The sequence below is a fragment of the Lactuca sativa genome, chromosome 9 (assembly GCF_002870075.4).
Source record: "Lactuca sativa cultivar Salinas chromosome 9, Lsat_Salinas_v11, whole genome shotgun sequence".
Classification (NCBI taxonomy): domain Eukaryota; kingdom Viridiplantae; phylum Streptophyta; class Magnoliopsida; order Asterales; family Asteraceae; genus Lactuca; species Lactuca sativa.
Genome location: NC_056631.2, coordinates 56782755 through 56798487, shown reverse-complemented (window position 1 = coordinate 56798487; position 15733 = coordinate 56782755).

Below are 15733 nucleotides of genomic sequence, written 5' to 3'. Positions count from 1 at the left end.
CCCTGATTTGGTCGTTATGACCGAAGGGTAGGTCTAACACCCTAGATATGGCTAACAGCATGATTATGATATGTTATTATGTGAGAGTGGTAGGGGTGAAATAGTCTCCGTGGCCAGTTGAGATAGATCGGAGGGTAGGCAGGGCCCCCCAGAATGTCCTGACACAGGTAGGTCAGCACCCCAGAATGGCTTGACATGGGTAGGTCAACACCCCAGAATGGCTCGACATAGGTAGGTCGGGCACCCTAGAATTTCCCGACGATATGTATAATTGTATGGTATGTGGTATGATGGGGGAAATCACTACGCTTAGTGCTTACGGTTTTCAGTTTTGGTTTCTAGTTCCTCTTCGTCGAAGGGGAAGGAGCCGCAGGGTAGCAGCGCATCACACACACGGGATTCCGCATTTGAGATTTTTAGGATTGTTACTAATTGACAATATGGTTTTTGAAACATTTAACTATGGTTTATGAATTATTAGGATATTAGTAATGTTTTCCTTAAACAAGTTTTATAAGAAATATAATTAAAACAACAATTTTTGGTCTCGATTTTTGAGATGTTACAAATGTTGGGCTTTGAGCATTCTAACTCTCCCTATGGTGTACATGCAACCCTAGAAACCTTGGATCTATGTTTTCACTAAAATACATGCAAATTTGTTTTCCAAGGTTTACAACCTAACTAGCATGTTATGGGGTACTTGTAATACAAAAAGTTTAAATGGAATAACATACCTTTCTTTTCTAGTTGATTGATTGGAGTTTTTGAGCCTAGCACCAATAGTGTGGATGCCTCAAGTGGTGTCAAAAATCATCCAAAACAATTTGGAAATACTTGAGAGAATATGATGCTAACTAAAATCAGCCCACTCTTGTTTCTTACACACACTAGTGCCAATTCTAGAACCAAGGACCTCTTTATATAGTATGGAGGATTAGGGTTAAACCCTAATACCCATGAATCTTCATTTACCTAGGATCCATGGGTTAAAAGCTCCCTGGACTATCCATGGACTTCCATATACTCTTAGCCCATCCTAAATAAACCTTAGCCCATTCCATATATATTTAAGTTTCCATATTTAATTAGTCTCTTTTGATCACTAAATTAATTCCAAAATCAATTCTTGATCAACACTACTTAAATAATATGATTTCATATTAAAATATTATAACTTATAATATATTAATAGATCATAAACATGTTATTCTCAAAAGTATATCCATACAAATTGTTAGGTGAAGTGCAAACCAAATGGACAATGCCGGGTCGGGTCAAGTTCATACCAAATATAGTTATGGACTTAGACACCTTATCCAACAGTCTCCCACTCGGCTAAGTCTGATAACTATAGTTGCAAGTATAACTTCAGGAACCAACCAGCAATCGTAGCTCTTTAAAACTCTATAGAACTATGAAACACCATTTTAGATAAGTGATCATATAATCCTCCATTCTCAAGATATCAGCCAGACAAATACATGGAACAATGTCGTACTTATTGTCCAACAGTTGTTTCTTGATCTCAGATTTGTTTGACATAGAGCTAAATTGAACACATCGTTTAGGTTCTGACTGGGCCCGACACATAAGTCAAAACCAAATCATTGAGGGGCCCAGATACCACTTCTATTGCTAGAGGAACAGATAAACTTTGACTCATATGCTTGTACTAACTACTTGTTGAGTTATGCATAAAAGTACGTTTTATGGCATCAGGTTACTAATGTGTTTTTGTAGAATCAATGCATAACTAACTAATAGTCAACAACTCACATGTCTAGGTTTGAAGATATATATATATATATATATATATATATATATATATATATATATATGTGATATTACCGTCTCACGATCACTCGAGATAAATTCTATGAAGTGATACAAGTGAGCGTGGGTTTAATCCAATACTCAGACCTTATGAGCACTCATGAATGTTGCAACAACCATTGCAATGTATAATGCACATTAGACAAATCTTACAAGCCAAATTCATGACAATCTTAATTCAATACTTACTTCCAACGTATGACCGACTGTGGAGAGTTTTGAATAAAATAATTATTCTGGAAGTCAAAACATGCAAAGTTGAAACAATAGTAAATGATTAACATAAGATAGTAACACTTTACTTATAAATAAACAACAACTTTTATTTAGTTATCAAATGTCAATTACATTTTACAAGTTTCAGAAATAGTTACCTAATTATTAAAACTAATATCGTCTCTCAGCCCGATGCTCCTCACATGCTGCAAATGCCTAACCCTAGTCAGTCCCTTCGTGAGGGGATCTGCGGGGTTCTCCTTTGATGATAACCTATTTGCCATGAGGAGTCCTTCTTTTATCTTGTGTCTTATGAAGTGATATTTTCTGTCAATGTGTCTGGATCTACCATGATCTCTTGGTTCCTTGGCTAAGGCAACCGTACTATTGTTGTCACAGAAAATCTCCATAGGCTCCTATATAACTAGTATAACTCCAAGGTCTCCAATGTTGTTCTTTAGCCATATCACCTCCTTTTCCGCTTCACTTGCTGCTATGTACTCTGATTCACAAGTAGAACCAGCTACTATCTCCTGCTTGGAACTTTTCCAAGTAATTGCTCATCCATTCAGGGTAAAGACCCAGCCTAACTGAGAGCGGATATTATCCCTATCAGTCTGAAAACTGGCATCGCTATACCCTACTACTCTCAATTCATCACTCCCAACTAGAGTAAGAACTCAGTCCTTCGTCCTTCATAGGTACTTGATAATTTTCTTTACCGTAGTCCAAGGAGCCTTGCCAGGGTTTCCTTGATATCTGCTGATCATGCTCAAAGCAAAGGCCTCACCAGGTTGAGTACAAGTCATAGCATACATGATCGAGCCAACAACGGAAGCATATGGTAATCGACTCATCTCAGCTATCTTAGTCTCTGTACTCGGACTCTGAGTTTTACTCAGTATAGCACTGTGCTGGATCGGTAACTCCCCTTTCTTGGAATTCTCCATGTTGAACTTCTTCAACACTTTATCCAAGTAGGTACTCTGACTAAGTCCAATTAGTCTTTTACTCCTGTCTCTCAGTATCCTTATCCCTAGGATATAGGCAGCTTCTCCAAGGTCCTTCATAGCGAAACACTACCCATGCTAGGACTTAACCTCTTGAAAAGTTGGGATGTCATTTCCTATGAGTAGTATGTCATCCACATATAGTACCAAAAAACTAAATATACTCGCACTAGCCCAAACATATACACAGGACTTGTCCTCGCTCCTCGAAAAATTAAACTCTTTGACTTTCTCATCGAAGCAAAGATTCCATCTGTGTGATGCTTGTTTCAATCCATAAATGGATTTCTAAAGCTTACACACTCTATTAGGGTACTTTGCATTGACAAAACCCTCTGGCTGATTCATGTAAACATCCTCAGCCAACTTTCCATTAAGGAAAGCAGTTTTGACATCCATTTGCTATATTTCATAATCATGAAATGCAGCTATGGCTAGCAAAACTCTAATAGACTTGATCTTCGCTACTGGTGAGTAGGTATCATCATAGTCAACTCCCGGAGTTTGAGTAAAGCCCTTCGCCACCAATCGCGCTTTGTAAGTGTGCACCTTCCCATCCATGTCGGTCTTCTTCTTGAAGATCCATTTGCACCTAACTGTATTACGACCTGGTACATTGTCAACCAAGTTCCAAACTTGATTGTTATACATGGACTGAATCTCGCTGTCCATAGCCTCCTTCCATTTAGCAGACTCGGGGCCTACCATGGCTTCCCTGTAATTATTAGGTTCATCCAAATCTATTAGTGTACTGTCATTGATAAATGTATCACCTTCAATAGTGATGTGATAACCATAATAAAAATCAGGTGTGTTCCTAACTCTAGTGGAACGCCTTGCATGTACGGACTCATCTAACGGCTGAACAGGAGTTTCCTCCTCAGGCTGGTCGCTGGTGTTTGAGGTTCCTTCACCGCTTGACTCTTGAAGTTCTTCAAATTGAATTTGCCTCCCACTGTCTCCTTGGCTTATAAATCCTCTCTCACGAAAGACTCCTCTCCTTGCCACAAAGACCACATTCTCATTGGGTCTATAGAAGAGGTAACCAAAGGATTTATGTGGGTAGCCGAAGAAAATACACCTCTCGCTTCAAGGTTCGAGCTTGTCGTGAGACTCATGCCTCACGAAAGCCTCGCAACCCCAAATCCTCATGTGGTCTAGATTTGGAACTTTCCCAGTCCACATCTCATGAGGTGTTTTGGCAACCTTTTTGGTAGGGACTAGATTAAGGATATGAGCGATAGTCTCTAAGGCTCACCCCCAGAATGAGATTGGTTATGAAGCTCGACTCATCATGGAACGAACCATGTCCAAAAAGGTTCGATTGCGCCTCTCAACCACACCATTTAGCTGTGGTGTCCTAGGAGGTGTCAATTGTGAGACGATCCCACATTCCTTAAGATAGTCAAAGAACTCAATACTAAGATACTCTCCTCCCCGATCGGATTGGAGCATATTGATGCTCCTACCCAGTTGATTCTCCACTTCATGCTTAAACTCTTTTAAATTTTCAAAGGTTTCTGACTTATGCTTGATTAAGTAGATATATCCATATCTACTATAATTATCAGTAAAAGTCATATAATAGCGATTAGCATCCCTTATGGCGGTTTTGAAGGGTCCACACACATTTGTGTGTATGAGGTCCAACAAACTTTCACCCCTCTCACAAGTACCAGTAAAGGGTGACTTTGTCATTTTTCCAAGCAAAAAAGACTCGCAAATATCATCTGATTTTAGGTCAAATGATTCCAAAACTACAGCCTTTTGGCCTATGCGCTTCTTGTTGACGTGTCCAAGACGACAATGCCACAAGGATGCTTTATCCAAGGTAATCGAAGAATCAATATGAAATACATTATTTCCTAAGTTGTCTACAATCGACACAGTTTCATATACACCATCACAAGGTAATGCTTTAATATAAAACACATCATTGTAAAAAGCATCAATAGCACCAATTTTATTATCAAATGAAAATGTGAATCCTTGCTTGTACAAAATATGAAGGGAAATTATATTTCTCACCATTTCTGATGAGTAACAACATTTATTCAAATCTAAAGTTAACCCATTATTAAGCAATAAAGAATAAACTCCATTTCTGGCGATAGGGTGCCTTGGCAATAGGAGCCGCACCCGACACCAAATCAATCCGGAACTCCACCTGCTTCTCGTGGAGGCACACCCGACAACTCGTCGGGAAAAACATCTGGAAACTCGAACACTATCGGAACCTCGGAGATGGAACTCGATCTCTCAGTAGCAGCCCGTACATCTATCACATACGCTAGAAACCCCATACATCCCTGAGGTAAACTTTGCATCTCCCTGGAAGTAGAGCAGAACGCTGATCCAGATCTAGTACCCTCGCTGTATACCGTAAGTACTCCTCCACTAGTGTCTCGTATAGTCACCAACTGACGTTTACAGTCGATCACAGCCCCAAATCAACTTAACCAATCCATGCCCACGGTGAAACAGACATCCCTCATCGCGATCGCCACCAGATCTATCATAAACTCAACCCCGAAAATTTCAAGCACACATCCTCGGATCACATCATTTGCAAACACCGCATGCTCATCGGCTATGGAAACTCTTAGAGGTTGACTCAACGCCTTTAGACGGATACTGAGGTGACAACTAAAAGCTAGAGATATGAGAGACCGACTCGCACCCGAGTCAAACAATACCAACGCATGCACAGAACTCACAAGAAAAGTACCTATACACAAACACAATATAAGTACCAAAAATCTCAAAAGAATAAAATAAGAAGATGTACTGGCCACAACATCAGGTGTTGCGCGGACCACCTCCACCGTCAGTTTAAATGCTCTCCCGCGAACCCTCAGTGTCTCGGCCTTCACTGGCCGGCTCTAAAAAGCAAGCACAGAAGTAGGTGCAGATCCCTGGGTTGATCCGTGCATAAGCTGGGGGCACTCGGCCTTCCGGTGGTCGGTCTGGTTGCAATGAAAGCAAACCAAGAATCCCTTGGGGCAATCCTTCGCCATGTGCTCTTCTTTGCCGCATTTGTAGAAAATCCCCGATCGGCAAGAACCCTCGTGGCTCTTGTCACACTTGCTACAAGTGCGACCTTTCTAGCCCCCAACTCTGGTATCAGCGGTCTTGTCCCGCTTCGTCGCCGGCTGCGACTGCACTAGTCTCCGGTCCCTCCTCCGTGACTCCTACTCATCCTCCTTGGTCTGCAACTCAAGCTCAATCTCCCTCCTCCTGGCATTAGCCTGAAGGTTGGCCAAGGTCCGGTACGATGAGTTCGCCACGAACTCTCGGATGTCCCTCCTCAGTATGATCAGATATCGGCTCACACATGCCTGCTCAGTGGACACGTGCTCAGGGAAAAACATCGCCCTCTCATGGAACATCCTCAAGATCTCAGTCACTGACTCTGTCTTCTGCCTGAGAGACAGAAACTCATGTGCCAAACTTTCCCTCTCTACTGGGGGAACATACTCATCCTAGAACATCTGAACAAATCTCTCCCAATTCACTACAACATGATCTACAGTGGTAAAACCAGTTGTTGCAAACTTCCACCAGTCTTTCGCTCCCAAGCGAAGCTGGTTCAACGCAAACCGAACCCTCAAATGGTCAGGACATGAACACATGTTGCTAAACTCTGTGAACAACAGCGAATCACCTCCCTAAGGCCTAGCAGCGGCGACAACTGCAGTGGTCGCGACAGCAGCAACCTCAGTAATAGTAGCATATCGCTCCTCAAACGTCTGTATTAAGGTGGTCTTGATTGACCGAAACATCTCTAGAATCTCTGCTCGGATAGCTGCAGCCACCTCCTCATGGATCATCCTCTGTATCTCCTCATCAATACTACCACTGCCCCTAGGATTATGGCGAGTTCCCACCATGATGTCTCTGAGATACAACACAAATTTATCAGAGACTCGCCCTACTATACTCGCACTCAATCACTCGCCCCTATTTTTTCCTTAGCATCCTAAGGATTCCTACTTGAACTGCTTACTAATCTGGTGCTTCCAGTAGTACGAGCCCAATACTACCTTCCACACCCCATCAGTGTTTACCCCAAATCCTCCTTCTCGGATCCCAATCACAAGTAATCTATGTCTCACAAGCTACTCTCACAGATAACCATCTCACTGGCTCGCTCCTGCTAAATACTCATACTTAAAGAAAATTACTGATAGCAGAAATCCCTAGCCTAAGGCATCACAAATCAGGCCACCCTAGTCCTAATATATGAATTACCTAGCCTATTCTCTAGCACACATTATATTTCATAAGATATCTTGAAACTCACAATGAGGGTATTTTGGGAATTCGCCGCTCGGCTCTGGCTGATTGTACACACTGCTCCGACTCGTTTTCTCTTAGACTCTATCTCATTTTAGAAAAAATTTTGTCTCTTTGAAAATCTTTCTAAAATCCTTAGTTTGAGTCCAAACACACCCGAGGGTGCATCCGAATCCCTCAAACCAAGGCTCTGATACCAACTTGTAACGATGTAAAATTTTCAAAATAATTTTTCTCATTTTAAAAACATAATATTACTCATTTCATTGTTCTCAAATCACATATGTCTCAAATGTCAACAAATAAACACAAATCCCAGAATCATAAAGACAATCTCTCGCCAGTGTGTACAATCATGTCGGTGCCTTGCTGCGATCCTCGAAACTACCTTAAACATATAACACACAACACGGTAAGCATAAAGCTTAGTGACTTTCCCAAAAAACCACATATCACACATTAGCCACTCGAGGATATAACTCTGTAGGACCCTCTGGTCAATGTGTCTCAGTGGGGCCCTCCGGTCCCACAACTCAGGTGGACCCTCTAGTCCCTCAATTCAGCAACTCAATATAATACACAGTAAACATATCACAATACAGTAGCAGGATATCTCAATACTAAGCACATGCACATAAGACCCACTGGTCACACATAAGTTACCACTCAAGGTAAGTAAAGTGAGAAGACTCGCCTCGTAAGCTATTAAATGAAAATCTCGTACTCGGAATCTCGAACTCAACCCCCCGGTCTAGCCTCCTCCTAACACATAATAATTATCCCTAATTAATATTGGCCCTCAAGAAGCTAGACTAACCCTTCTACAACTCACAGAAGGGTAAAAGACGATTTTACCCCTCCATAGGCTTAATAGTCCTTAATCTCGACCAAACCCCAAAAGTCAACGAAAGTCAACAGTAGGGAGTATGATGCGCGTACCACCTTTCTACACTGGGCGTACTTGGCTGCTACACAGAATCGGGGGAGCTCGACCAGTACACTGTGCGTATTTGGGGTTACGTCCAGCGTACGACCCAGTTTCACACTCCTCATGTTTTTGGTCTTAATCAGTTAAGACATGGACTCATACTTCAGATCTGGTCACTCTAAAGTCCCTTAATTCATAAAGTCGGTGACTTTAAACCTTTGCAAGGCTGAAAAGGACACCAGTACTCGAAACACACAACCCCTTTCCTTAAGAAGCTCACATCTCATTCATAGCTCACTCTTAACGTCCAAGATGGGATTTTTATTACTCTATGTCACAATATACATTGGAAAGGTGTAGATCAAGGTCCTTGGAGCTCATTTACTCATAAAGTCTCCACCTTTTGGGACTAAAACCCTAAATACACCAAATGAAAGAACCAAAGCAAAGGAGAAGAAAGCTTGAAGCTTTATATCTCAATAAGAAGCTTCCCACACTGATTTGCTCAGATCTAGAAGCTTCGACTCCAAATCCTCCTTCATCAAGACCTTCTCTCCTTTTAAAAATCACACAAACACTCTCAAGGCTTAAACACACCCACACACACAAGATTTAGAACTAGGGTTAGGGCACTCTCAGGCTTTTCTCTCTAGGAATGGTGGCCAGAAATGAGGCCATCAAATCCCTTATATAGGGGACTCACCCTAAATTAGGGTTGCACTCTGGACCTAGTACGTTCAATGTACTCACGAGTATGCCCACCGTACTAGGTGACCTCTGCGTTACATGCATGCTGACGAGTACGCTAAAAGTACACCTCTAGTATGCCCCACGTACTCGTTCTTACTCTTTTTATATTAAGGGCTAAAATAGACAATAACTTAATAGGTCAAGGTTCTCGAAGTATACCTGGACTTGGGATGTTACATTTCTTGGTCCCACTTGAAGAGGAGCTATCAAGAGACTTTCCCTTGGTACCCTTCGATGGGGTCTTCTTCTTCTTCCCCTTTCCCTACCCAATTGCCAAAACAGGGGTTGTTGTAGGAGTAGGTGTAGAAGCAACAACCGATTTACTTTTAAGGCCACTCTCAGCGGTCCTTAAAAGTCCTTGAAGTTTACTAGGTGTAACTTCCTACTTGTTCATATGATAAGTCATACGAAACTGATCATAACTTAGAGTTAAGCAATGGAGAATGATATCAATCGCCATGTCCTCAGGGAAGTCCACATTAAGCATTAGCAACTGGTCCATGAACTTTGCATTTTCTACAAGTGACCGACAATGGGTTCACCATCCTTCATCCTGGCTGTTATCATGGAAAAGATGATTTCACACCTCTCTTGACGCCCACTCTGATGGTACCTTTCCATCAGATCCTGGTGCATCTCATATGGGTAGAAATGTGCATAGGATTTCTGCAGTTCGGGATTCAAAGTAGCCAACATAATGTAGGACACTTTAGTAGCATCCCTTTCATGTGCAGCATACTCCGCAATCTCCTCGGTAGTAGCAGTGGACTCATTGATAACCTCAAGCTCCTAGTCAAGGCCATATTGCTTGTCCTCATAGCGGGTAATAATTCTGATATTCCTAATCCATTCATTGAAATTAGAACCATCAAAAGTGACCTTCCTACACAAGTTCATGAGGGAAAAGGAGCATGTAGGGTTTGAGCCAGCAACAGTGTTAGAAGACATCTGAAAGAAAAGAAAGACAAGTTTTAATTAGATAAAGAGTCCTTAATAAGCCACCCAAATGAAATATTAAGACTGGTACCCTACAAACTATTTCATAACTTGGAAGAGGGATGCCATAATCCAAGCAATAAAATATTTGAAGGTAGGTAGATGACGATTTACCAATTTCCACTATTATAAACATAATAAATTATTAAGTTTTATGTAACGACCCAATTTTCGAGTCCAAAATTTTCATTTTTAATTAAACGCTTTGTAAAACATGTGTAAACAAACGACATTCGATCATATCATTTCTTAAACATATTTCGTGTCTGCAAACCCAAAACATAAAATCATAATAATGTCAGAGTACAAATCCCAGAATAACTCATGATGCAGAAAACAAGAGTGTATGTATGATGTGCCGCTACGGCGCCAGCTCCTTCCCCTTCGCTAAAGAGGTACCTGAAACCAAAACTGTAAACTATAAGCATAGTGAGTTCCCCCATCGTACCACATAGCACGCAATCACATAGCATACATACTGCCGGACAATTCTGGGGTGCCCGACCTACCCGAGACGGCCATTCCGGGGTTCCGACCTAACCCATGCGGCCATTCTGGGGTGCCGCCCAACCCATGTGGCCATTCTGGGGTGCCGTCCTACCCATGTCAAGCCATTCTGGGGTGTTGACCTACCCGTCGGTCCTAGCAACCGAACTTGGGGACTATTCCCCTCCTACTACCGCTATCTCATATAACATATCATGCAAGCATATAAACATATCAGCACATATTATCAGACATATCTGGGGTGTCTAACCTACCCTTCGGTCCTAACAACCGAACTCTACTATTATCACATATATAACATAGCATGCTAGCATATAACATATTAGGTAGTAGCAAACCTAGATGATATCACAAAGAAAATCATCTAATCATACGACTCCTACTGGTGGGCCAACATTGTGGCTGTAGACCCACCGCTAATGGAAGGTAACCCGCCTCGTAGTAGCTGCTGATCTGTGGGAACTGTCTGTCTGCTGCTGCTGCTTCAGAAATCCTCTGGCTGTAATTCCCACGAAACACTCAATCAAACACTACTAACTGATATTAGTGTAAAATGACCGTTTTACCCCTGACCAAGTCAAAGTCAAACTTCCAGTTGACCTGACTCGCTGAGTTGGCTAGCCAACTCGTCGAGTCCCTATCCAGTCGATTGTCCTCACTCCCGTCCCTACTCGTCGAGTTAGGCATTGACTCGACGAGTTCTCCTTGTATATAGATATCCAATGGTCCTTCATCCGACTCGCTGAGTTGTATGAACAACTCGTCGAGTTCATCTTCATCCAATGAACACCCTGGTCTATGACTCGCCGAGTTGTATGAACAACCCATCGAGTCTGTTCTTGAGGCAAGAAGATTGCCTTGGACTCGCCGAGTCCCTCCATTACTGAGTCTGGCTTCCGACTCCCTGAGTCCATCTATAGCTCACTGATCTCACTCGGCATAACCCAAAAGGGGAAAATGGAGGACTCGCGACTAGACTCGCCGAGTCGCATGCATGCAATCACTATATACTCGATTCTGCTTGAATCCAACGCATTCCATCCATAGATCTGGGTTCAAAAAGCTCGATTAACACGTAAAGTTTCCAACTTTACGTGTAGATAAACACTAATGAAGGTTTTAAGGCTCAAAATACACTAAAAGAGTAGATCTAGGGTTTTCATGCAATATGGCTCCATAAAGGCAGTAGATTTGAGCTCTTGAAGCTCAAACCTAGCTAGATTTAAAGGCCATTCCACTCAATATGATCTCTATATTACAATCAAGCTAGGAAGTGGACAAAGATGGCTTAAATGGGGTTTATAATAGAAAATCATCATGGCAACAGAAAAGATCTGAAATACCTGAATGAACTTATGGATTGAGTTCTAGATCCTTGCTCTTCTCCTTCTCCTTGGTCCTTCCTTCCTTCTCTTCTTCAAGCTTCAAGGAAAAGCACACAAACACTCAAATCACAAAGAGGAGGATTAGGGCTTGGTAAAGGATGCTCTGAGAGTGAAGGGGGCAAGCTTGGGGCGCATAATGGGGTTTAAATAGGGTGCAAACCCCTGAAGTTAGGGTTTCTTCCAGAACGGCAGACTCGCTAAGTCCAGGATATGGACTCGTCAACTTGCCAACTTAAACATGCTCGATATCTCGCCCTTACTCGGCGAGTCAGGCATGCAACTCGCCGAGTTCCAGCTAAAAAATGCAAAAATACTTAGATTAAAATACATACCAGGAACCAGGTGCTACAAATCTCTCCCACTTATTTTACACTTCGTCCTCAAAGTCTGCTGCTGCGAGACGTGGAAGGTGTTGTGGAGTCAAGTCCACTCCGAGCCCTTCCAGTGCTGCCATTGCACTTTCACTAGCTCCACCCTCTTGTTCCTCAGATCCCTCGACTTCCAGTCGATGATTGCTACTGGCCGCTCAATGTAATTCAGGCTGTCATCAACCTAAATATCCTCTAAAGGCACCACCGCTGAGTGGTCCACTAACCATTTCTGCAGCTACAAGACGTGGAAGGTGTTGTGGATCTGACTGAGTTCGGCTGGCAGATCTAGCCGGTACGCCACCTTGCCCGCCTGGGCTAGAACCCTAAAGGGTCCAATGTACCTGGGGCCCAACTTTCCCCGCTTCCTGAATCGGATGACGCCCTTCAATGGCGACACCTTCAGGAGGACCATATCTCCGACCTGGAACTCCAGGTCTGATCGGCGCTTGTCGGCATAGCTTTTATGCCGACTTTGAGCAGTCTGAAGCCTACTCCGCACCTGCTGAATCCTCCCGGTCGTCTTGAGCACCACTTCGGTGCTCCCCATGACCCTCTGGCCAACTTCGCCCCAACATATCGGGGTCTTGCACCTTCTCCCATACAACATCTTGAAAGGAGGACTATCAATACTCGCGTGGTAGCTGTTGTTGTATGAGAACTCAGCCAAAGGAAGATAAGTATCCCAACTACCACCAAAGTCTAACACGCACGCCAACAACATATATTCCAAAGTCTGGATGGTCCGCTCACTTTGACCATCTGTATGAGGGTGAAAAGTGATGCTAAAATGCAGACGAGTACCCAGCTCGTCATGGAACTTCTTCCAAAACCTGGAAGTAAACCGTACGTCTCTATCTAAAATCACGAAGACTGGCACTCCGTGCCATGCCACCACCACTCGGATGTAGATATCAACACAACTTCTCTGCCGAGATACTCTCCTGGATCGGTATAAAATGGGCGCTCTTGGTCAACCGATCCACGATGACCCATATAGAATCCACTCCCCGCGCGGTCCTGGGAAGTTTGGTGATAAAATCCATCGTGATATCTTCCCATTTCCAAAGCGGGATCTCCAATGGTTGCATCTTGCCGTGTGGTCTCAAATGCTCGGCCTTCCCCTTCCTGCAAGTCAAGCATTGCTCTACGTACCATGCCACATCCCGCTTCATGCAGGGCCACCAATAATCCAAACGAAGATCCCTATACATCTTCGTCGCCCCGGGATGAAGGGAGAATAGGGATTTGTGCGTCTCCTCCAGCAGAACCTGGCGCACACCCCCGTGATACGGTACCCACACCCTACGGTGTAGTGTCAATACTCTGCGGCTATCATAATCGAAGGAGGAAACTTGACCCACTATACGCTCGCTCTTCCGATGTTCCTCCTTCATAGCCTCCTGCTGAACCTCCTGTGTCTGATCTAACAATGGGGTTACCACCTTCATCCTCATACACATATCTCTGATCGGCCTTTGCCTTGCGGCTAAGCTCATCCGACACCATGTTGGCCTTCCCTAGGTGATAAAGGATCTCACAGTCATAATCCTTTACCACATCCAACCACCGTCGTTGCCTCATGTTCAGATTCGGCTGGTCTATGAGGTATCTCAAACTCTTATGGTCCGTGTAAATGGTACACAGGACTCCATAGAGATAATGCCGCCAAATCTTGAGGGCGAAGACAACCACCCCCAACTCTAAATCGTGCATTGGGTAGTTCTCCTTGTGAGGCTTAAGCTGCCTCGAAGCGTAGGTAATGACATGCCCTCTCTGCATCAATATTGCGCCCAAACCTGAGATGGATGCATCGCAGTATACAACAAAATCCTCCACGCCCTCTGGCAGGTCTAAGATTAGCGCCTCACACAATCTTTGTCTAAGAGTCTCGAACGCGGCCTGCTGCTCAGGCCCCCAACAAAAGACCATGGCTTTCTTCGTCAGTCGCGTCAGGGGTACGACTATCTTGGAGAAATCCTGAATGAATCTCCGATAGTAGCCCGCTAATCCTAGGAAACTCCGAATCTCAGATGGAGACTTCGGAACTTCCCATCTCATCACGGCCTCTACTTTGGCCAGGTCCACTGAGATCCCGTTCTGTTTGACGAGATGTCTGAGGAATTGCACCTCGCGCAACCAAAACTCACACTTGGAGAACTTAGCATACAAGTTCTACCTCCTAAAAGTCTCCAGAACTTCTCGCAGATGCTCCTCGTGCTCCTCCTGCGTCTTGGAGTAAACCAAGATGTCATCAATAAACACTATCACTGACCGGTCTAACATCGGTCTACACACGTGGTTCATGAGGTCCATGAACGCGGTAGGAGCATTGGTGAGCTTGAAGGGCATCACCACAAACTCGTAATTGCCATAACGCGTCCGAAACGCGGTCTTCTGCACATCCTCCTCTGTGACCCTCATCTGATGATATCCTAAATGTAGATCGATCTTGGAGAACCAAGATGCTTCCTGAAGCTGGTCAAAGAGGTCACCAATCCTCAGAAGTGGGTAATGGTTCTTCACCGTTACCTTGTTCAGCTCCCGATAATCTATACACATCCGACGCGACCCGTCCTTCTTCCTCACAAACAGAATCGGGGCTCCCCAGGGATAACTACTCGGTCTAATGAATCCCTTGTCTAACATCTCCTGCAGCTATGTAGACAACTCCTGCATCTCAGGAGGAGCCAACCGATATGGCGCCTTGACTATCAGAGCCGCACCCGGGACTAGGTCGATCCTGAACTCCACCTGCCTCTCCAGAGGTATCCCTGGCACCTCCTCGGGGAATACATCTGTAAACTCTTGTACCACGGGCACATCGCCCACTGTCGCCTTACCCGCCTCCCGGGTGTCCATGACATAAGCGACATATCCTGCGTAACCCTGCTGAAGGTAACGTCTAGCTCTCATTGTCGAACATACCGCTGGCCCTCGTTGTGGCCTCTTGCCCTGAACTACCAACTATCCCCAACTTGGGGTCCTGATTCACACCAACTGCAGTGCGCAATCTATCACCGCCCCATTGGGGCTGAGCCAATCCATGCCTATAATCACCTTGTTCCCACGCAACGGAATGGGAGCCAAGTCTACCAAGTAGCACTCCTCAAATAGCCTCAGAACGCAATCTCTGAACATTATTGATGCTCACACCGACGGATCATCGGCAATATCTACCTCTAAAAGGCAATCCAACATACCCGAAGACTCAGGAAACTTCTTGCTAAGCACAAGAGAGACAAATGATCGGGTAGCCCCCGAATCAAATAGGACCTGAACTGGGATAACGTTCACATGGAACGATCCTAAACAGAGCACATACATAACATATCAAAATCACAGTAGCGTATCATAAAAGCATAAAGGTAGGAAATCATACCCGTCATCACATCGGGTGCAACGCGTGCCTCCTCAGTAGTCAACCGGAATGCCCTGCTC